General features: G+C 44.2%; 1 protein-coding gene across 1 annotated transcript in view; it reads right to left on the reverse strand.

Moving 5' to 3' along the window:
* Positions 1-25,162, reverse strand: part of RARS1 (arginyl-tRNA synthetase 1) — a 687,757-nt gene that overhangs the window by 228,149 nt on the left and 434,446 nt on the right. The gene's annotated exons all lie outside the window — the stretch shown is intronic.

Here is a 25,162-nt window from a genome sequence, read left to right on the forward strand (position 1 = left end):
GAGTCTGGCAACATCGTTACATTGTGTAATTTATTGTTTATTTGAGTTTGCTAGCATTTGTACAGTTGTTTATTGTTTCCAAGGGTGCATAATGTTCCCATAGCTGTAGAGGTTAAAATGTATTGGTAAAAATGTATCATATAAAGATGTGTACCTAGCCAGTAATCCTTTCATCATAGCAAGTCTTTCAACAGTTGACAAAGCTTTGTAGCTTTATTGTTTGGATTTCCGGCATCAAAGCAAACCCTGATCAAAGGCCATTTTGGAACAGCTTGTACTTTTGAACGTTTTATTGTTCAAACAATAAAACATTTGAATATGCAAGTCGTGCCTGCACCTCCAGTGGCAGTTTTTGATAAGTTTGAGTTTTGTTCACATTTTCCCTCACGGATCAAAACATTGTTCCATTTCTCAATGGAGAATCGACTTGTATATTTTTCACACGTTTTGTGTATTGCCACGTGCATTGCTGTCTGTTCCCTTGTTCCTTATAATATAATGTACTTTAAGAAATGTACTTGTAAATAAAGTTTTGGGATTTTTTTTTATACTGAATAATCCGTGTCTTTTGTAGAAAGCTATAAAACCTTATAATAATGTGCTTTAAAGCAGAATATAACCCTGCATTTTAACTTTGCTCTAAAACATTATTTACAGTATATTATATGCAACCAGCATTTTTTTTACTAGACCAGCATTGGAAGGGTTACACAGAGCTTTAAAGTTCCTGGACAGAACTGCAGACGCATCCGAAGCTGACATAGATACATTTTGTTTACATAAATGTATCTAAGTGTGGCATGTGACTCACTCTCTCTGACTGAGAAGGAGCTGGAGGACAGCCAAAGAGTGTGTAACATTTATCACTTGTTACATTCTATTTAGTTAAATGTATCTATCCGAACTTCTGCATATCTCTCCACGGAACTTTAAACCTCTGTGTTTAACCTTTCCAATGCTGGTCTAGTAAAAAAAAAAAAATGCTGGTTGCATATAATATGCTGTAAATAATGTTTTAGAGCAAAGTTGAAATGCAGGGTTATATTCCGCTTTAATCAGTTCACCCCCAAGGGTTTTTACCCTAACGGACCAGAGCAATTTTCACCTTTCAGTGCTCCTCCTATTTATGCACTCTCTTTTCAATTCTGTCACTTTTGTTTTTTTTGGGTACGGAGTACATGGAAATAAAAGTTTTATTGCTTCTCATTCAGTTTGCCAAGAACAAAAATCAGATGACATGCATAATCTCTCAAACATCCCAAATTCTCTTCTCTTGCTTGTCACGGTTAAAATGATACCCTATACACATCATCAGATAGCGTTTTGGCCACATAATACACTGTTAATCATGAGCAGCGTCAATGTATTTTTCAAGGCCATTTTTTTGCATCAGAAACAATAGTCATACTTTCCTAGCAAAACCCCTGGAGTCTCAGAACATTGGATACAGGAACATAAATGATACCATTCTGAAAACTAGAGAACCAGACCTACTCAGATATACATATTTTGTAACATTTGTACTTGTGCGGTTTTGCTAAAATTGCACCATAACTTTGAAAAAGATATTTTTTTTATATTTTTTTTTTTTTCACTTTGGCACAAAAAGACAATTCAAATGACACATGCATAATCTCTTAAACATCCCAAATTCCCTTATCTTGCTTGTCACGGTTAAAATGATACCCTCTATACATTATCAGATAGCTTTTTGGAGACGCAATACACTATTCACCATGAACAGCAACAATGGCATTTTCTAGGCCTTTTTTTTTTACCAGATGCAACAATGTAATTCTTTCTTCTCAAAAACCCAGGAGTGTAAGAACATTCAATAAAAACACAAATGTTACCATTCTGATAACTAGAGACCCAGACCTACTCAGTTGCAAATAGAATAATTTAAAGAGAAACTCCAACCAAGAATTTAACTTTATCCCAATCAGTAGCTGATACCCCCTTTTACATGAGAAATCTATTGCTTTTCACAAACAGACCATCAGGGGGCGCTGTATGACTGATATTGTTGTGAAACCCCTCCCACAAGAAGTTCTGAGGACTGCTGTACTTTTGACAGTTTGCCACAATGTAACAAGGTTCACAGACAGGAAATAGCTGTTTACAGCTGTCTCCAACAGCCAAAACAGCTAGCAGCAGCTACATAACCTGCCCACAGTAAAAATGTCACCTTGTAATAAATGTCAGAATGTAAATCGGGGAGACTAAAGATTTTACAATGAGCAAACACTGACTAAATCATTTATACACAATTATTGTAAAAATGAAGCACTTTTTTTATTACATTATTTTCACTGAAGTTCCTCTTTAAGTGAGGCCTATATCACTATCCTTAACACTGACAAATACATTGGAACTCACCATTGCTGGACTAGCAGGATGGAGACAATCCAGAGGTCATACGCCAAGGCAAGCCAGTGGTCAGAAGATGGGGGTGGTCTGCAGAGTAAAGTCTTGTGGCTAACACTTTCGCCTTGCAGCAGAAAGTCCAAGTGGGAAAAAACTATTAGCAAGTTGTAGGAGTCTTGGGTTTCCTCTAAGCTTCTAGGTTTCCTCCCACACCCCCAACAAAGGTGGTAATGTAAATTAGTGGTAACTGTGAGCTCCTTTGAGGGACAGTGAAAATTTAGGGTAATAAAAAAAAAAAAAAAAAAAAAAAAGTCTAATAGTTGCTGAGGCAATGATATGCCTCAAAGCAGCCGACAACGCAGAGTCCCGGCTGTGAGGGGCACTTTGGGCAGTGGTACCTGCTGTCACTCCGCCTCTTGTTCTTGGTGCACACCAGGCATTGTTTCTGTGGTTTCGCCTTAATTGGGCTTGGGGGGATCAGGGAAGGAAAATGTATTCCCCTTAGGCGAACTGCGCCATCCAGTTGCATGGGATTGAATTCCTCCATAAGGTTTATGCTTCCGTTTTTCAGCGATCTTAAAGCTTCTCGCATAAACGGGAGGTAGCTGTCACCGTGGCTTGTCTTTTTAAAAAGCACAAAAGCATTGTGCATGGCCATCTGCAGGAGGTAAAAAAAAAAAAAAACAACAACTTTTTTGTACCAGGTCCGCTTTTTTTTTTCTTTAAAAAAGTAGTAGGAGAGCATTTGGTCCTCAAGATCCACCGCACCCATATTCTTTGTGTAGTTGACCAATGCCACTGGCTTTTCAATCTGCTCTCTGGATGTTGTGACATGAACCATGTCTTCATTGTGAATGGATGTCAGAACCATGACGTCTCTTGTCCCTATATTTGACAGCCAAGAGCTCACCACATCTGAGACTGTGCGATTCCCCTTTTGTTAACTTTTTATTAACCAGAATCAGAATCATTTATTTTGCCAAGCATGACAGGATCCCGCCTGGAATTGGGTTTGGCACATACAGAGCTCAACATCTACAAGGACATGAAAAATAGTGCACTAAACAAGAGACATACATGATAACGCAATTAACAAGATACAACAGAAAGTGGAGGCAGGCTATGAGAGTTCCAAGCATGTCTGTGAACCTAAGAAGGATGGGGTGGTGGTGAGATGTGGGTGAAGTTCAGGGGATTGACTGCTGAAGGGAAAAAAAAGAGTTCCTATGCCTAGTGGTCCTGGTGGGGATGACCTGGAATCTTCGCCCTGAACGCAGGCGACTGAAGTAGCAGTGGCCCGGATGTGAGGGGTCCATGGCTATCTTCAGCGCCCTAGTGTGTAGTCTCGAGTTGTAGAGTAGATCAAGTGGAGGGAGGGGGTTTCCCGATGATTCTCTCTGCTGATCTGATGACCCTCTGGAGTTTTTATCTGTCGCTGACGGAGGAACCAGCGTGCCAGACCAGGATGGAAGAGCAGAGTATAGATTCTGTGGTGGCAGAGTAGAATCTTGTGAGGACCTGATGGGGCATGCCAAACTTTTTCAGCTGACGGAGGAAGAAGAGTCTTTTCTGGGCCTTTGCCATGGTGGAGCTGGTGTTAGCCTTCCATCTCAGGTCATTTGAGATGGTGGTGCCCAGGAGGCGGACGCAGGGAACTATCGCCACTTCAGTTCCGTCAATGTGGATTGGTGGTGGAGAAGGGGCATGCTTCCTGAAGTCGACAATCATCTCCACAGTTTTTGCTGCGTTAAGGACCAACCTGTTCTCTCTGCACCAGTGACAGATACTGTCTACCTGCTGACGATAGTCACTCTCGTTGTTCTTGGTGATAAGGCCAACAATAGTGGTGTCATCTGCAAATTTGATAACCTTGACAGAGTCCGCTGTGGATCTGCAGTTGTTGGTGTAGAGGGAGAACAGCATTGGAGACAGAACGCAGCCTTGTGGAGCCCCCATGTTCATGGTCCGTGGTTGAAAGGAAATGTTGCCCAGCTTGACAGATTGTGGGATAGGAAGTTCGTGATCCAAAGGCGAAGGCTGGAATGGATACCGAGTGTAGCTAGACCCTCCTGAAGTCTGCGTGGACAGATGGTGTTAAATGCCGAACTAAAGTCCAGGAGGAGGACTCTGGCATACGAGTCTGGCCTGTCCAGGTGGTTGCTGATGAGCTCCAGGCAGATATTGATGGCATCATCGGTGGACCGGTTTTCCCTGTACGCAAATTGGAATGGGTCTAGGAGGGGCGTAGTGTAGGACTTCAGAAAGAACAGGACAACCCTTTCGAGGGTCTTCATGATAACGGCTGTTAGTGCTACAGGCCTGAAGTTATTGAGGTCAGTGACGTCCTGCTTTTTGGGGACTGGAATGATGGTGGACATCTTGAAGCAGGCAGGAACCTTGCCCATCTGAAGTGACTTGTTGAATATGGTGGTGAGAATAGGGGCAAGTTGCCTAGAACAGGACTTCAGGCAGGCAGGGGACACTCCGTCCGGGCCAGAGGCTTTCCTGGAGTTCATAGCTGACAGGTGGTGTGTGACGTCGGATTCTCTCACAGCCATGGGGGGTGAGCTTAGACTCGAGGTGAGGTCAGCGTTTGCCAGAGGGGAAGTGGGCGGTGGCAGGTCCCCCGCAAGCGAATCCTGGTGCTCGAACCTGCAGTAGAATTTACTAAGTTCTTCAGCAAGTTCGATGCTAGGTGGAACGTGTCGGGGGGGAGGCTTGTAATTGGTAGCAGCCTTAAGGCCTTTCCATACGGCTCGTGAGTCTTTTGAACAGAGGTTTTGTTCCATCCTCTAAGTGAACTCACGTTTGGCAACCCTCAATTCACGATTAAGGTTGTTCCTCGCGCTCCTGTATTCCTCAAGGTTGCCCGATTTATGCGCAGCTTCCTTGCGCTTCCGAAGTTGCCGTAGTTTGTTGGAGAACCACGACTGTGGTGGGAGGACCTATGCGGTTTGGCCTCACCGTCCCACAGGCAGCAGTCTCTGCAGCATATAAAAATTTGAAAAGGGGGAATGCTGGTATAGAAGTTATCCACGTACACATGATAGCCTTCGTGGAGGAGTGGGGGTTGGCTAGTTCCACCGCAATTTTCCCACTGGTTGGCATGTACGGTTGGCACCCAGCTAGCTGTAGATGGCTATCTTTGCCCTCATAGAGCAAAAAAGCATATGTGTAGCCACTGCTGCTCTCACATAGCTAATAAAATTTCACTAGCCTTACTAGGGATATATTGTTTGATGATAATCTGCCATGGAACGGTAGGAGGGATTCATCCACTGCAACATCCCTCTCTGGAGTGTACACCTCACTAAATTTTGTACTGAGGTGGGTAAGGATGGACCTCAGCTTAAAAAGCTTATCATGGGCAGGATCATCTTTGGGGACATTTTCTGAATTATCAGCAAAGTGCAGGCATTTCATAAGAGCCTCATAGCGCTGCCTGCTCATTGAAGCTGGAAAAAGGGGTGTGCTGTGCATAAAGTCCTTAGACCAGTACAGTCTCATTTCTGGCTCTTGGACTATGCTCATGTGTAGTGTTAGGGCCATAAACACCTTTAGCTCAGGTATGGTGGTGGGCTCCCATTTTTCAACCAAATAACAGGTGGGCTTCTAGGTAATATTCTGCTGCGCGTACAAATTAGTTTGCTCCACAATGTGCTGCAGCAAATCATCATCCACAAAAAGCTGAAAGAATTCAGCAGGCCTAAAGTTGTCAGTGGGCACTGATACTCTGCTTGCCCCTGTAAAAGGCGGGACGTTGGGTGCTACAAGGCTAGCGGGTGACCAGGTGCCCTGAATTATGTCCTCAGGTACCGGTGGGCGTACCAGCCTTTGCCTGGCCCCCCTCCTGCCTCTGCTGCTTTGCTACCCACTGAGCCCCCTGTGGTGGCATCTGAAGGGCCCTGAACAGTGGAATCATCATCCCTCCTGATGCGGGGAGATGGCTGCCCAACGATCTCTGAACTGTCAGAAGCTGCTCGTTGGGTGCCATTCGCTCCCCGAATCAACCCCACTGCTGCTGCTCTGCTGGAGGAAGGCATCTGTCTCCTCAACAGAATAGAGTCTCCCCGCCATAGAAAGCAAAGGGGATAGATCGATAGATTAATGGATGGATGGATGGATGGGATGGACAGACAGACAGATTAAGCGATCTATCGAGCGATCAATCAATAACAGAAAGAGAGGTTTTTCTTTTTTTTTTTTATGAAAATGAAAAGAATAGAAAAGTATAGATATAAATATCAGAATAAGGGTAGAAGAGGGGTGAAAAAGTACTAAAAAAACCAGAAAAGGGGTAAATGGCAAAAGAGGGGGCGGATAAGGGGTCAATTAATAGTATGGGGTTAAAATTTTATTTCAAAAAGTAAAAATCCTACCACAATCACAGTCTCTTTCTCCCTCACAGCTCCGGTCACCTCTGAATGCTGATTGACAGCAGTCTGAGGTGATGGATGAGCTGGGAAGGAGAAAAAGAAGTTTGTTTCCTGACACAACAAGGCAGATCATTGTTACTGGCTTGTAACAATGATCTGCCTTGTTACTGGCCCATGATTGGCCCAGGAAACATGTGAATCCCTGGGCCAATCACTAAGCAGCGGAACCAAACGTGCGAGAGCTGCAGGAGCTTGCCCGCTCGCACACAGCGGCAGAGTTACAATGTAACTCATTAAAATGTCATGTTGCCATTTATAATGGCGAACATGACTTTTTAATGCATTACATTGTCTTTAAATGATTAAAGGGGTACCATGGCGAAAAATTGTAAAATTCAAAATATGTGCAAACATAGACAAATAAGTACTGGTACGTTTTTTTCCAGAGTAAGATGAGCCATAAATTACTTTTCTCCTATGTTGCTGCCACTTACAGTAGGTAGTAGAAATCTGACAGAAGTGACAGGTTTTGGACTAGTCCATCTCTTCATAGGGGATTCTCAGCAATGCTTTTATTCTTTATAAAGATATTCCCGAAAAAGGATTTAAACAATGATGCTAGCCAGCTTCCCTGCTCGCTACACAGTTTTTTGGCAGTTGGACAGAGCAACTGCCATTCATTAAGTGCTTTTGAAAATAAATAAATCCCTGAGAATCCCCTATGGGGAGATGAATTAGTCCAAAACCTGTCAGTAATGTTAGATTTCTACTACCTACTGTAAGTGACAGCAACATAGGAGAAAAGTCAGTTACGGCTCATTTTACTCTGGAAGTAATGTACTTCTTATCTGTATATGTTTGCACATATTTAAAATGTTTGCCCATAGTGCCCCTTTAAGAAATGTACTTTTTTTTTTTAAATACGGAATTATCAGTGTCTTTTGTAGAAAGCTATAAAACCATGCATTATTTAGTACGCATGGACAGTGACAGTGTAATGACAGATAGTTCCGCCCGAAAGCAGCCTTCCTCACTAAGTATCACGCATGCTCAGTGGGATGTTAAGTATTATGGCCCTGAATACTGCTCAAATATCTCCCCTTCCGCACCATGTACACTCCCGGAATTTTCAGGGTAGGGAGGGGACCCCCGAACTTCCTCTTAGCCAAATTGCAGCCCTCGAGGCCCGCTGGTTCCTGAGACAAGTTTCTGTAATCTACCCCTCGAACCACAGGGCTCAGATGCTGCAATGTGGCACAGAGGAAGTTCGGGGGGTGCTCTCTCTACCCTGAAAATTGCGGAAGTGTACATGGTGCGGAAGCGGAGATATTTGGGGAAGTCACTGCACCAGCATTACCAGGCGCATTGTCAACGCGACATCATAGCGCATGGACGTCTACACAGATGTCTATGCGTCCTGATGTCACTCTGTGCGACGACAGTGTGTGCAGAGACATGGCGGACAGACGGCCTTACCGCAGCCACAGAGCCACCCCAATGTCTATAGAGGAAATGGAGACCATGGTTCGCATACTAGACCGCATGGACTAGGATGGGAGGGCATGGATTTACCCTCAGCCCAATTTGCAGAAAGACCGCATGATACGCAAAATTATGCGCACAATATTGTGCAAACACGGCATTAGCCGTGAAAATACACAATTAAGGCAGCGCTGGTCAGACCTAAAAATAGGGAGTACGACACACTCCGGAAACTTCTGAAAAATATCCGGAAAAAAGGTACTTTTACAAATAGTTAACCCCTCTACAACCAGGTGTGCCCCACTATTACATAGGTGCCTCTTTCCCCATAGGTAACCAGTACTGCCCCAGTATTATATAGGTCTCCCCCCTGATCTCTCCATAACTTTATATTTGTCTACCAGGGCCCCGGCAAAGTTTTCGGCAGCAGTGCGACACACCTATCCTGGAGGATCCCGTCAAATGGTATTGATGAGTCGCTGTACTGCCAAAAATCTCTGCAGGGTCCCAGGGACAGAAATAAAGTCGGCAGAGGGCCCTGAGAATGGGCCACCCCCACCCCCTGATTCAGAATGATCACATGGCAACCGACAATTTACTCTGCTTCATTTTATGTTCTCAACACAATAGCAGACTGGTTGGCTGCCAGTCTGTGAGCCTCGTTCTAAATGCTGCCCCTTTAATCTCCGCCGTCGGCAAATGTTTCCCCTTGCTTCATGAGAAAAAAGCCTGGCTCGTCCATACCGCTAGGAGGGTTAACAAAGCCGGGTGGGCACATAGCAGACCAGCTGTGAGCATATGACAATGAAGTGGAAATAGGGAGAACCATAGCTATCAGGGCCTCCCCGATGAATGTCCGGATTCTGACCAGATGGTGAAGCAAGCACCCTGACTATGGCTATATATATATATATATATATAAAAAAGGCCCGTATTGCTGTTTATGATTGAGCAGCAATACCATCTGGTGAGCGCATTTCATTTGCCTTAGAGTGGGTCATACCAGCTTAAAGGGGAGGTGGAAGTGATAAGCTTAATCTGATGGTGTTACACTATATATGTTCTTTCTGTTTTTTATGCACAAATTGCCCCAAGGGTTGATCGCACAGAGAAGCACTGAAGTTGTGCGGAGAGACTTTGAGATATAACGCGTGTGACACGAGACCCAGGAATACCGTATGAGCGCTGGCACCACATAGCTATCAGGGCCTCCCCGATGGATGTCCGGGTTCTGACCAGATGGTGAAGCAAGTACTATGGTCTACTTGGCAGGGCAGAAGTTAGAGTAGAGTCTGGCCAACATAAAAGTGCTTTTACCCGGAGGACAAGAAGAACAGCAGAACCATCCAAAGAGTTTAAAAGTTTAGAGTCCTAGGCAGAGGGACCCACTTGTTGAGAGGAACGTGGTTGGTTGATTCTAGTCGACGATTTTCTTGCCAGTCTCGGGGGACATTGCGGTAGAGGTCTGGAAGGGATTGGCTCTGCAGAGATTCCAAGCAGCCTTTAAATGGTGTCGACCTTCTTTTAAGGATCGGCTGACATAGTTGCGCCCCCCGTGCTGGAAAGTCAGAGAGAACGGAAATCCCAAACAATAACGAATGGAGGCCTTCAGGAGTGAGAGGGTAGCCGGTCACATTGCGTGCCTCCTTTGGATAGTGGAGGGAGCTAGGTCTGCAAATAGCAGAGCAGAAACCCCCCGCAGAGCTTCTAAGTTACGTGGCGCTTCCAAAAGCAAATCTCTTACCTCCTTGAATTGCAATTTGAGGATAACGTCCCGTGGAAGATACGTATGTATTATGGGGTCTAGTCAGAGCCCTTTGGATTTTGACTATGCAGGACGATCCCTGGTCGTGCTGGGGCAACAAGGCACAAAAATGGTTTAGAGCCATGGGCTTGAGGTCTGTCACCAACTCAGGCAGGTTGCGGATACAAATGTTTGCTCCCTTAATCCTGTTCTCCCCGTCTTCTAGCTTGAGCTCTAGGGATTCAATCTGAGCAGCTTGGTCGTCAAATTGGGCTATATCAGCTTCAAGCGCTTCAGTGAGGGTGTCTAGCTGCTGTTCAAGGTATCCTACTCTCCCGTTAAGTTTTCGAATTTGTTGTGAGATGTCTCGTACAGCCTCCCGGAGCTCTGTCTTGAACACCTTTTTAATGCTTTCGATCACCCTGTGAGTGTTAATGGGACAGGGTACACTTGATGTCCTGGAGCTGGGTGAAGATATGGGGAATTTGTCTTTTAAGGGTGGAGACAACATGCTGCGCATCTCCTCTTGTTCTGTCCGCCATCTTGCTCCGAGTAGAGCATGTGGAAGGCGGTAAGACCTGAGGCTTTTTGTTGGCAGAGGGGGTATGTGCCGGACCGTCCTTTTTCTTTGGGGACATAACCCCCAACTGTTCTGACAGGTTTGGGAGTCAAATGAGCTTTGGAAATGTGCTTTTTTAAGCGAGTTGTGCAGCCTGAGAGTGGAGCTGAGAGGAATCACATCTGCTCAGTTCAGTGCCACGCATGTGCCCCCCTGGGCATACCTTTGTAGAAGCCAATGTACCAACAACAATAATAAAACGTCCCTGTTCATCCTGGCAGTACATTCTCGACCTGCTTGAGCAAAGAGTTGTGTAACAGTAAGGCCATCCCCAGAACCTTTTTTGATGGAAAAGAAGCTAAATAGACTCTCCTATACTGCATATGTATAAATTTAGAGAACAATAACAGGTCTGTATTGCAAAAAGTTACACGTCATAATAATGTCAAAGTCATAATTTTATATTGAAAGGATTTTAGCCATCTATATGTTTTTTCGGTCTGTTTCGAGAGGATCATGTCAAGCTGGAGTCTCAGACCCAGTATCTGTTTGAGAAAAGAGAGGGTTGATATTGGTTTGCTAATTCTAGTCGTCTGATTTTATATTTAAGATTTTGTTCTGTAGCTTTATCATTTTTCTTTTTAATGGAGCCTTCTTTAATGAGTTCGCCTCTTATAACAGTTTTATGGGCAAGCCACAGGGACAAGGGTGATATGTCAGGAGAATTATTGTCAATAAAATAGTTTGTCAATGTATTAGTCAGAGCCAAATTGATTTCTGCAGATGTTAAAAGAGATTCATTGAATCTCCAGGGAGATTTTGCTGTTTGCTGAAATGCTGTTTGGGAAACTGACAGCACGGTGTCATGGTCTGACCATAAACAGACAATACGGCGCAAGTAAATTTATTAAGTATAGCCACGTTTGTGGCCGTTGTGTGTTCTCCATTTATCGGTAACATATAGAAGAGAGTGCAAAGAATTGAGAGCGTTCATATTTTTTTAGGATGTTGTGTCTTGGGGTTTGATCCATCCAGTGTATTGTTGGATACTAAATTGAAATCACCTGCAATTAGTAGAATGTCGTGATAAATAGGAGTTTGTCAGTTAAGGTGTTCAGAGTGGCAGTGATCCTCTCAGGGGGTACATAAGCATTAACAATATGTATTTTTTTTACTTTCAAAAACTTTTATTAAGAAATAAGAACAAAACATAATCGTCACATTGAAAAATAACAATATAACAGACAAAACATTATTAATTCCCGGTAGATGTTACAAGGGATAAGTGTTAGCATAGATAAAAGTCTGAAAGTATATATACTCCAGGTAATGGGTAAATACACTTAACAAGACAAGTATGCTAATTCAGTAAAATATAGAAAATCAAACTTTAGCTTAAAGGGAAGGTCCAAGCAAAATAAAAAAATGAGTTTCAGTTACCTGGGGCTTCTGCCAGCCCCATGCAGCCATCCTGTGCCCTCGTAGTCACTCACTGCTGCTCCAGTCCTCCGCTGGCAGGGCCGCATTGTGTACATTTTTACGCATTCCCGCTAGTGCAGGAACACTAACACATACATTTTTACGCATTACTGGTTCAATGCGTAAATTTTTACGCATTGAACCAGTAATGCGTGAAAATGTATGTGTTAGTGTTCCTGCACTAGCGGGGATGCGTAAAAATGTACGCAATGCGGCCCGCCGACCTCCAAGGTCGGCAAGCTGCCAGCGGAGGACTTGAGCAGCAGTGAGTGACTACGAGAGCACAGGATGGCTGCATGGGGCTGGCAGAAGCCCCAGGTAAGTGAAACTCATTTTTTTATTTTGCTTGGACCTTCCCTTTAATATGAAGCATAGATAGTATTAGAAACTCATGTTCCCACCAATTTTGTTCTACCATACAATGGATTATGAAGGCGACTCTTGGAGAATCAAGCTGGTTATTGGTGTGTGCAAATATTAAATGATCAGGGTTTCCTGAATTTATTTTGTCCTGTGAATGAGTTTTCACCTTTACTCATATGTCTTGATATTTAGTATCTGTCCAAGATTCCTTTTATGTGCTTGCCATAATCAGATGATGACCAGGAGGTCCAGGTAGAGAAGAAAATCGAGGTATCACCAGTTGTTAGAGCCATTATAAACTCGTTAAAACAAATATAATTAATTTTTTGTATAACCTTCTCCCAACTAAGTTCTTTAGAGAGTCAGGCCTGTGCTATGTATGATCTGGTGGCTACTAACATTTTTGTGAATAGAGTATTTTTTGAACGGGATAAATTACCCATATGTAGGTTAAGTAAGGCTGATAAGAGGTTAAGGGTGGTGGGTTTGTTCCAAAACTGTTCTGGAAGGTAAAAAATCTTGGTCCAAAGTGATTGTACTATAGGGCATAACCACCAGGTATGGAAGAAACCTCCCAGGTCCAAGCAACCTCTAAAACAAGTATTGGGCATTTGTGTTTTATATTTGCTTATTCTCGATGGAGTTAGGTATGCGCGGAATAGAAGTTTATGGACGTTTCGGTCATGGAAATATTGTTTGAACATTTAGAAGTTTTCTTCCAAATAGATTACCATTGAGAATCTGTGATTTCATGTCCCAGATCTTTTTCCCATTTCTTTTGATAAGGTTTTTTCTTGGTGAGAGGTGTTGAGTTAGGAAACGTATAAATTATTGAGATTGATTTAGTCAGTTCTTCTCCGCGACTTATTGCTTTCTCTATTAAAGGGACTCCGAGCAGTGCAGAAACTATGGAAAAATGCATACCACTTTGAAGCTCTCTTTCTCCTCTTTCCAACGATATATAAACCGCTGCCCTACGCCTTTTAGTTTTCACTAATTTCGCAATCAAAATCGCGGCTGCCGCAATTTCGATCGCGAAAATATCGAAAACTAAAAGGCGTAGGGCAGCGGTTTATGTGTCGTTGAAAAGAGGAGACAGAGAGCTTCAAAATGGTATGCATCTTTCCATAGTTGCTTGTATTACACAGGACGACTTTTCCCCAAAGTCAGCAGCTAAATGGACAATTTTGTTCCATCATTAACTTTAAAGTTAATGATGGAACAAAATTGTCCTTCCAATGTTGAGTCATGAAATGTTGCAATTGCATAGACCAGATTATCTCGGATGGTGGCGGGGGAGGGGTGGGGGGGATATCATGTTTTGGATACTACCCTTCCCTTTCCGTAATATGTCATAAAAGGTCAGAATATTAGATGACCACCATAAAAAAATGTGGGGCTCTAGGCCAGGTATAAACTCAGGGTTTCTTGTAATAAGAGCTAAAGGGGAGACCATAGAAATGAGCCTATATTTAAATCTCAAAATATTCCAAAGCTTGAAAGAAAGAGAAAGGGGTTGTTTGAGCAAAGTAAAATCTTAGGGATATCATTTACCCAGATCATATCCTGTACACGATATGGGGAGATAGTGGAATTTTCAATATCTCTGCATTGTGAAGAGTGGTTTTTAAAGGATGTGCACAGCAATTGGGAGATCCTGGCGGCCTTCAAAGAATTTTCTTATGCCAGGGACTCCCAATCCTCCTCCTAATCTAAGTCTATACATGATAGAGGATGCAATAAGAGGTTTTCGTTTACCCCAGATAAATCTAAAGATATCGTTCTGAAATTTTCTGAGTTGTGATGTGGGAACTTCTATGGGTAAGGATCTGAAGAGATATAATCGTTAGGGAAAAATAACCATTTCGGTGGAAGTAATTCTACCTATCCATGAAAGAATCTACCCCAAGATATAAGTTTGAGTGTGAGAAATTTAAAAAGGGGGGGGGGGGATAATTCTGTTCGTATAGAGTTTTTGTTGAGCTAGAGATTTGAATACCCAAGTATTTCAGGCTTTTATTTTTCCATATGAATTGGAAGTTTTCTTTAATTTGCATCTCTAATTTGAGAGGGAAATTTATAGATAGGGCTTCTGTTTTTGACTGGTTACCTTTAAGACCTGATGCTAAGGCAAAGGATTTTAATAGATTAAAGAGGAACTCCAGTGAAAATAATGTAGTAAAAAAAGTGCTTCATTTTTACAATAATTATGTATAAATGATTTAGTCAGTGTTTGCTCATTGTAAAATCTTTCCTCTCCCCGATTTACATTCTGACATTTATTACAGGGTGACATTTTTACTGTGGGCGGGTTATGTAGCTGCTCCTAGCTGTTTTGGCTGTTAGGCCCGGTTCACATTAGCGGTGGCCGTCCGGAATCGCCGTGCCGGAGCCGGACCGCTTGCAGAACGGACGGAACGGACGCACGGCAATAGCAATGAAAGCCTATGCGTCCGTTCACATGCGTCCGTTCTGCCGGACCGGAGCCGGACCGGATCCGGACTCCGGCGTCCGTTCCAACATGCGCTATTTTTTGGTCCGGCTCCTCCGGCAGCCGTATCCGGAGCGGAGCCGGACTGCACCATCCGGCCAATACAAAGCAATGAGAGCCGGAGAGCGCACAACACACTGGCTACAAAAACCGGACGTTCTACCCCACTTCCTATGCATTTTAGATGGGGACCACATGGGCCCAGCGTTCAAAGAGTGGGGCAGCAGCGATTTCATGCTGGAGCTCGTTTTGGCAGCAACATGTCTGATGTCTGATAACGAGGAGGCGAACAACAGGAAGGAGAGAATTCCCAGGTTTACGAGTAAAAAATGCCTGGATCCATGGTCCCAACTGCAGTCTCTGTATCCACGGATGGTCTCCACACGTCCACCTGTCTCCAACAATGACCCCAGACCCTTCTGCTGACCTCCCAGACCCCAGGTATTTACAGGATGGTATCTCCTTAAGAAACCGGATCCGGACCGCAACCGTGTTCACACCGCACGGAAACCGGATGCAAACGGACCGGATCCGGACCGGATCCGGATAGGAACCGTACGGATCAGGTCCGGTCCGGCTCCGGTGCGGTCCGGACATCCGGTGCGGTTTTGACAAAACCGCAAGTGTGAACGGGGCCTTAGAGACAGGTGTAAACAGCTAATTCCTGTCTGTGAACATTGTTACATTGTAGCAGTTTGCCCAGAGTACCGCGGTACTCAGAGCTTCTTGTGGGAGGGGTTTCAGCACAAAATCAGTCATACAGCGCCCCCTGATGGTCTGTTTGTGAAAAGCATCATATTTCTCATGTAAAAGGGGGTATCAGCTACTGATTGGGATAAAGTTCAATTCTAGGTTGGAGTTTCTCTTTAAGAACGTTAGGTAGGGATGTAATTGGTTCAGTGAGGGTCAGCAGAAGGTCGTCTGAAAATGCGTTACATTTGTATGTGTCTGGCCCTATTTGAAATCCCTTCATTGAGGTATTGGACCTATGGCCTCTAAGAGTGTTTCAAAAGCCAGTATAAATAGGCCCGGAGAAAGAGGGCATCGCTGTCTGGTCCCTCTTCTGATGAAAAAAGGATCAGAGAAACATCCTGCAGAAAGTATGGAAGCAGATGGGTTAGAGTATAGGGTGTTGAAAATTTGACAGGCTTTCTACCCCTTAAGGACCAGGCACTTTTTTTCCATTCAGACCACTGCAGCTTTCACGGTTTATTGCTCGCTCATACAACCTACCACCTAAATGAATTTTGGCTCCTTTTCTTGTCACTAATAAAGCTTTCTTTTGGTGCTATTTGATTGCTGCTGCGATTTTTACTTTTTATTATATTCATCAAAAAAGACATGAATTTTGTCAAAAAAATGATTTTTTTTACTTTCTGTGCTGACATTTTTCAAATAAAGTAAAATTTCTGTATATATGCAGCACGAAAAACGTGGACAAACATGTTTTTGATAAAAAAAAAAAAACATTCAGCCTATATTTATTGGTTTGGGTAAAAGTTATAGTGTTTCCAAACTATGGTGCAAAAAGTAAATTTTCCCATTTTCAAGCATCTCTGACTATTCTGACCACCTGTCATGTTTCATGAGGGGCTAGAATTCCAGGATAGTATAAATACCCCCCAAATGACCCCATTTTGGAAAGAATACATCCCAAAGTATTCACTGAGAGGCATAGCGAGTTCATAGAAGATATTTTTTTTGTCACAAGTTAGCGGAAAATGACACTTTGTGACAAAAAAAAAAAAAGTTTCCATTTCTTCTAACATGCGACAAAAAAAAAAAAAATGAAATCTGCCATGGACTCACCATGCCTCTCTCTGAATACCTTGAAGTGTCTACTTTCCAAAATGGGGTCATTTGTGGGGTGTGTTTACTGTCCTGACATTTTGGGGGGTGCTAAATTGTAAGCATCCCTGTAAAGCCTAAAGGTGCTCATTGGACTTTGGGCCACTTAGCGCAGTTAGGCTGCAAAAAAGTGCCACACATGTGGTATTGCCGTACTCAGGAGAAGTAGTATAATGTGTTTTGGGGTGTATTTTTACACATACCCATGCTGGGTGGGAGAAATATCTCTGTAAATGACAATTTTTTGACTTTTTTTTTTTACACATAATTGTTCATTTACAGAGATCTTTCTCCCACTCAGCATGGGTATGTGTAAAAATACACCCCAAAACACATTATACTACTTCTCCTGAGTACGGCAATACCACATGTGTGGCACTTTTTTGCACCCTAACTGCGCTAAGGGGCCCAAAGTCCAATGAGTACCTTTAGGATTTCACAGGTCATTTCGCAACATTTGGTTTCAAGACTACACCTCACGGTTTAGGGCCCCTAAAATGCCAGGGCAGTATAGGAACCCCACAAATGACCCCATTTTAGAAAGAAGACACCCCAAGATATTCCGTTAGGAGTATGGTGAGTTCATAGAAGATTTTATTTTTTGTCACAAGTTAGCGGAAATTGATTTGTATTGTTTTTTTTTCACAAAGTGTCACTTTCCGCTAACTTGTGACAAAAAATAAAATCTTCTATGAACTCACCATAGTCCTAACAGAATACCTTGGGGTGTCTTTCTAAAATGGGGTCATTTGTGGGGTTCCTATACTGCCCTGGCATTTTAGGGGCCCTAAACCGTGAGGAGTAGTCTGAAAATCAAATGCCGCAAAATGACCTGTGAAATCCTAAAGGTACGCATTGGACTTTGGGCCCCTTAGCACAGTTAGGGTGCAAAAAAGTGCCACACATGTGGTATCGCCGTACTCGGGAGAAGTAGTATAATGTGTTTTGGGGAGTATTTTTACACATACCCATGCTGGGTGGGAGAAATACCTCTGTTAATGACAATCTTTTGATTTGTTTACACACAATTGTCTATTTACAGAGTTATTTCTCCCACCCAGCATGGGTATGTGTAAAAACACACCCCAAAACACATTATACTACTTCTCCTGAGTACGGGGATACCACATGTGTGGCACTTTTTTGCACCCTAACTGCGCTAAGGGGCCCAAAGTCCAATGTGTACCTTTAGGATTTCAAGGGTCATTTTGCGGCATTTGGTTTCCAGACTACTCCTCACGGTTTAGGACCCCTAAAATGACAGGGCAGTACAGGAACCCAACAAGTGACCCCATTTTAGAAAGAAGACACCCCAAGGTATTCTGTTAGGAGTACGGTGAGTTAATAGAAGATTTTATTTTTTTTCACAAGTTAGCGGAAATTGATTTGTATTGTTTTTTTTTCACAAAGTGTCATTTTCCGCTAACTTGTGACAAAAAATAAAATCTTCTATGAACTCACCATACTCCTAACAGAGTACCTTCTTTCTAAAATGGGGTCATTTGTGGGGTTCCTATACTGCCCTGGCATTTTAGGGGCCCTAAACCGTGAGGAGTAGTCTTGAAATCCTAAAGGTACTCATTGGACTTTGGGCCCCTTAGCGCAGTTAGGGTGCAAAAAAGTCCCACACATGTGGTATCCCCGTACTCAGGAGAAGTAGTATAATGTGTTTTGGGGTGTATTTTTACACATACCCATGCTGGGTGGGAGAAATAACTCTGTAAATAGACAATTGTGTGTAAACAAATCAAAAGATTGTCATTTACAGAGGTATTTCTCCCACCCAGCATGGGTATGTGTAAAAATACACCCCAAAACACATTGTACTACTTCTCCCGAGTACGGCAATACCACATGTGTAGCACTTTTTTGCACCCTAACTGCGCTAAGGGGCCCAGAGTCCAATGAGTACCTTTAGGCTTTACAGGGGTGCTGAAAATTTAGCACCCCGCCCACTTGCCAGGACAGTTAAACCCCACAAATGACCTTTTTTTTGGAAAGAATACACAACAAGGTATTCCATCAGGGGAATGGTGAGGTCATTGAAAATTTTATTTTTTGTCACAAGTTAATGGAAAATGACACTTTGTAAAAAAAAAAAAAAATCTGCTAACTTGTGACAAAAACTAAAATCTTCTATGAACTCACCGTGCACCTCACATAATACTTTAGGGTGTCCTCTTTCCAAAATGCGGTAATTTGTGGAGTCTGTCCTGGCATTTTAGGGTCTCTGCAATCATTACATGTATAGCCAGTATTAGGAATTTCTGCTATACTCCTTATATTGGGTATACGGGTAATGCACTCTGGGCTGAAAGGAAAAATGAACGGCAAACATACCTTGCTCCACATCAATGGCAGATCTTCCTCCACATCAATGGCAGTGTTAACCTCAGGAGAGAGCCACCCCGTGCCACCCTGCACTCAGGGTGAGCCACCAACTTATGTGACTGGGCCTCAGAACTTTAGTATACAGCATTATGCCTGTAGTATACAGCAATATGCCTGCCAATAGAGATGACTCTGTGTGGCATTAAAGTATCATCATAGGCCCAAAGTAAATCACATATAAACCGGGGGTGTCCACACTCAAGGGAAATACAAACATGCCGTCTTATATCGCCAACCCAGGACAGATCAGCAATATCAAGCATGGAAACCGATCCTTCTTCCAACTTTTAGGCTTACCTGTTTGTTTGGTTTTCAAGCTTACCTCTCCTCCCCCTGGGATAATGTGCGAAAGACCACTGAGTGTGTGCCTACTCCTGTGTCTGGAGCTCCCTAGGTTCTAATAGTGTACCTGCTCGTGGTACCTCTCAAAGCACTCTCCTAGGCATAGGCCAGGCTGGTCAGGACATTTGGGACAATAAAAACTTGTGTTGGTCCAGAATGATCTGTTCCTGAAATTGAAGGAAAGATCCAGTTCTCCCAGCCTTACTGTAGAGAACAAAGCTGTTGTAAACTGCCAATTGAATTAGATAAAAAGACACTTTCTTATACCAGCGTCTTGTTTTCCGGGAAATTAAATAGGGCGCTAACCTCTTGTCATTGAAGTCCACCCCTCCCATGTTGACATTATATTCGTGGACGACAAGGGGCTTTTCAATGACCTCAGTTGCCCGTTGAATTTGGACTGTCGTGTCTGTGTGAATGGTGGACAGAAAGTAAACATCCCTCTTGTCCCTCCATTTCACCGCGAGCAGGTCGTCAGTATGCAAGGTGGCCCTCTGCCCCCGTTCAAGTCTGGTGGTAATGAGCCGTTGGGGGAAGCCCTGGCTACTAGGCCGCGCAGTGCCACAGCATCGGATTCCTTCTAACTTTAAGTGCTGATAGAGGGCCACACTTGTGTAATAGTTGTCCACATAAAGATGGTACCCCTTCTGGAACAAGGGTGACACCAAGTCCCACACAACCTTTCCACTGCTCCCCAAGTATTCAGGGCATCTGACCGGCTCCAATTTGGAGTCTTTTCCCTCATAGACCCTAAAACAACATGTATAGCCTGTGGCCCTTTCACAGAGCTTATACAGTTTCACCCCATACCGGGTGCGCTTGCTTGGGATGTACTGTTTGATGCCAAGGCGCCCGGTAAAGCGTAAGAGGGACTCGTCTACGTAGATATTCTGTTCAGGGGTACAAGCATCTGCAAATGTTGACAGGTGGTCTATGAGGGGCCGAATTTTGTGGAGCCGGTCATAAGCAGGGTGGCCCTTTTCATGACAGGTTTTGTCGTCGTTGAAGTGCAGAAAGCGCAGGATGGACTCAAATCGTGTCCTGGACATGGCAGTAGGGTACAAGGGAACATGATGTACTGGGTTCGTAGACCAATACGACCGCAATACATTCTGTTTCATTAGTCCCAAGTGAAGGATAAGGGCCAAAAAGATTTTAATGTCGGAAACTTGGACTGGTTTCCACCGGAAAGGCTGGGCATAGCTGCTCTCCGGGTGCTCGGTGATGAATTGTGTGGCTTTACGGTTGGTCTCAACCACAATTAAGTCCAAGAGAACCTGGGTGATGAACAGCTGCAAAAAGTCTAGGGCCGTTCCTAGATGAGCTGTCGCCACCTGGACTCCAGACTGGGCGGTGAAAGGGGGCACTACGGGTGCGGCGGAATCAGGGGATTGCCAATCTGGATGTGCCAGCACCTCTGGGAGTCTATGGGTACTACGGGCCCGTCTTCTTCTGGGTGGCTGCGACGGGGGTACTACTGCACGTGCCACCGTACCAGTTTCAACTTCCATGCTGGCGCTCACCACTTCACCAGGGTCTACGGAAGTACTGGTACTAAGACCAGGAGATGCTGCGCTGCTTGTGCCTGCCTCACCAAGAAAACTCTCATCAGCGCTAGCACCACCCTGCTACCCTTGAGGCGGATCCTGCGCCACCTGCGGTCTAACGACATGGGGTCTGGTACGCCTGGCTCTAGCCGGGACCAAAACCTCGTCATCACTTTCGGTCAGAGAACCACTGCTTTCCACAGTTTCAAATTCGGACCCAGATGATTTGTCGGCTGAGTCTTCCCAAACGCTCTCATCTGACTGGTCCATGTACCTGTATACCTCCTCATCAGAAATCCCCCTTCTTGCCATTGTGGACTGCTAAATTTATGGGGTTTTCCTCCGAGACTACCCAGAAAAAAAGAGCACCTACCTAGCAAAAGGGAGTATTTGAGAGGTATTGGGGGTGGTGGCGAGTGGGGTCTCAGAGGAAATCAAACAATCACGGGACAATCAAATACAATTACAGCACAATCGAATCCAATCACAGCACAAGCAAATCTGATGCACTCGGAAGGTGGTGGTTGGAGGTGGTGGTGGGGGGGGTGTGGTTGGAAATGGTGGTGGGGGGGAGGGTGGGGTTGGGGGTGGCGGGAAGTGGGGTCTCAGAGGCAATCAAACAATCACAGGACAATCGAAGCAGATCACGGGACAATCAAATACAATTGCAGCACAATCAAATACAATCGCAGCACAATCAAATACAATTCACTCGGACGGTGATTAGGGGGGGGGGGGGTCTGAGGGCGATTTGAGGGGGTGGGGGGCTGATCAGGAGCCCGCACGGGGCAGACTGAGTCCTGATCTGATGAGAGGCAGACACAGGGGTCTACTGATCGAAGATCAGTTAGTGATTGCTGGGGATAACAGATGTTAACAATGCGCAGGGGATGTAATCAGGAGGGGGGTCTGAGGGCAATCGAGGGTCTGGGCAGGTGATCGGTTGCCCCCGCGGGGCAGTTAGGGTCTGCTCTGATGGGTGGGGGTGCTGAGGGGTGAAAGACAGGTGATCAGAGGGGGATCAGGGGGTAAGCTAGCTGTATACAGATGTATACAGTATACAGGGGGGTAGTCTGGGATGGGGTCTGGGGGTGATCTAAAGGTAGGGGGGGATCAGGGGTGATTAGAAGGCAGTTAGGGACCTAATGTAGGGGATAGCATCGCTAGTTAGTGACAGGTGGGGGGTGGGGGTTTTAGAGGGGTGCAAGGGTGCTGGCAGGGGTCTGCTGGGGTGATCAGGGGGGGTCTGAAGGCTGGGGTGGGAGATCAGGGGGGCTGTGGGCAAAAAAAAGCAATGTGTCTTGTATACTCGCAATAGCTTCCTCCTCGCTGGTGGTCTCTGGAACAATGAGACCACGAGGCGAGGAGGAAGCATGTATGAGGCACTTTGTTTACCTAACAAAGTGCCTTATACGTGTTGATTGGCGGATTTTTATATTCCTCCGCTCGCCGGCGCTGATAATTGGCCGGCGAGCTGGAGGCTAAATGTCCGGCTATCGATCCCCGGCGGAGGATCGCGTCACAGATGACGCGATCGCTCCGCCCATGCCCATACAAGGACCGCCGCCATTTGTACATGCGGCGGTCCTTGCGGGATCCACTCTCCGGCCGCCCCTGTGCAGTGGGCGATCGGGAAGTGGTAAAAGCTAAATTTTTTTGAGACTGCGTAAAGGAATTCCCAGTTCAATGAATCAAAGGCCTTCCCTATGTCTACCGCCAACAGTAACATAGGAAGGCCTTTGTGGTTAGCCAAATGTATTAGGTTACATATCTTCCTTATATTATCTGTGCCTTGTCTTGATTTGACAAAGCTGACTTGGTCAGAGTAAATTAGGTAGGGGAGAAAGGTATTTAACCTGTCCGCTAACATTTTAGTCATCATTTTATGGTCAAAATTTATGAGGGAGATGGGCCTGTAATTTTTGCAGAGTGTATGATCTCTACCCTACTTTGGAATGACTGTAATCGTTGCATTGTTTGATATGGATGGTGGCTGGATGGTGTAATAGTGGCTGGATGGTGTAATGGTTAAGGGCTCTGCCTCTGACGCAGGAGACCAGGGTTCGAATCTCAGCTCTGCCTGTTCAGTAAGCCAGCACCTATTCAGTAGGGGACCTTGGGCAAGTCTCCCTAACACTGCTACTGCCTATAGAGCGCGTCCTAGTGGCTGCAGCTCTGGCGATTTGAGTCCGCCAGGAGAAAAGCGCGATATAAATGTTATTTGTCTTGTCTTGTCATATGTGAGAGATAGGATACCCGTCCCTGAGGATAAACATATCAATAGTTGAGGAGCGGTAATTTCTTGGAAAGTCTAATATTGGCCAGTTAGACCATCAGGGCCTGGTGCTTTCATAGGTTTTACATTGTTAATGGTCTTTAATATTTCTGGTAGAGAAAAGGGTTGATTGATAAGTTCCAGTTGTTGTTGTGTTAGGTGGGGAAGATTGATCGGACTCAGAAAATCTTGTATTGCATCAGTAGATGGATTGTTATTGGCATACAGTTTTTCATAGAATTCCCTAAAAAGCTCAGCAATTTTGACAGGGTTATGGCTTACTCCACCGATAGGTAATTTGAGGTGGCCCTTAGCTTACATAAGGGGCCACCTATCAGCCTAACGACATCTATGAAAAAGGATAAGGAGGCTAATAAGCTGGACCTAGAAAAGCAACTACATACCCTATGGAACACTTATCATTCTACTAAATCATTATCTCTTTTAAAACAAATAAACATAATAAAATAACAGTTGCACACTATTAATTCAAAAGAAGTAGCGAGATCATTCCATTGGTTGGGCAGTACAAATTACTATTTGACCAACAAAGCTAACTCAAAATTAGCCAGAACACTGGCCGGCCAAAAATGACCATCTAAGTTCAACCCACCCCAATTTATGCACCTGCCTAATTTTGTTTAAACAATTATTGTGCACTTTCTGTAAATGCAATAAACGTAACCACTTTACCCCCAGCGGGACGGATTTCTCCGTCCCTTTTTCCACCGTTACCACCAAGGGACGGAGAAATCCGTTCCTGACGCTGCTCCCGCCGCTGTCCGCGCTCCTGCTCGCTCGCCCCCGCGCTCGTGCACGCCGCCGCCCGCCCGGAGATCAATGAACGGGAAAAACCTTTCCCGTTCGTTGATCTAAGCCCCCCCCCGCAATGATCAACTGCTTCTACGAGAAGCAGCGCGATCATTGTGAAAAAAAAAGTTGCCCAGCCTCCCTGAACTTCCTGCAAACATACTTCCTGTACGCTTGCAGGTCGCATAAACAAAAACTTACTGTGGCTATCTTATGGCCAAATAGTAAAACTACACCCTACAGCATTTTTCATATACAAATACATTAGTTATACATTAAAAATTAACTCATTACCTCCCACACTCCATTTTTTTTTTTTTGTAATAAAAAAAAAAAATACAATTAAAAAAAATTCATAAATAGTTACCTTAGGGACTGAACTTTTTAAATATTTATGTCAAGAGGGTATAACACTGTTACTTTATAAACTATGGGCTTGTAATTAGGGATGGACGCAAAACTGAAAAAAATGCACCTTTATTTCCAAATAAAATATTGGCGCCAAACATTGTGATAGGGACATAATTTAAACGGTTTTATAACCGGGACAAATGGGCAAATAAATTTCATGGGTTTTAATTACAGTAGCATGCATTATTTAAAAACTATAAAGGCCGAAAACAAATATAATAATTTTTTCCCACATTTTTTCCTATTTTTCCATTAAAACACATTTAGAATAAAATAATTCTTGGCATAATGTCCCACCTAAAGAAAGCCTACTTGGTGGCAAAAAAACCAAGATATAGTTCATTTCTGTAACGAACGGTGGAGCACAGAGAGGATCTGATTACCGGTGATCTGCAGTATCACTGGGAATACAGATGTATACTAGATTATAAGTGATCTGCAGTATCACCGATAATCCGATATACCAGCTAACCTCTGTACTTGAGTAGAGTGTAGTGTTTGGTGCAACAGTAACACTAAGAGGACTGAGCCTCAGTGCAGTGGAGAGTACTGCACGGCTTCCTTCCGAAGACCTGAACTCTCCAAGGCGGGAGGAGTCAGGCTGCGAGGAGAAAGGTAAGTCTGAGAGTGACACTCAGGAGAAAGTGTCACTAACAGGACGGGGAACCGCCTCCAAT

This window comes from Hyperolius riggenbachi, chromosome 3, assembly GCF_040937935.1.
Source record: "Hyperolius riggenbachi isolate aHypRig1 chromosome 3, aHypRig1.pri, whole genome shotgun sequence".
Classification (NCBI taxonomy): domain Eukaryota; kingdom Metazoa; phylum Chordata; class Amphibia; order Anura; family Hyperoliidae; genus Hyperolius; species Hyperolius riggenbachi.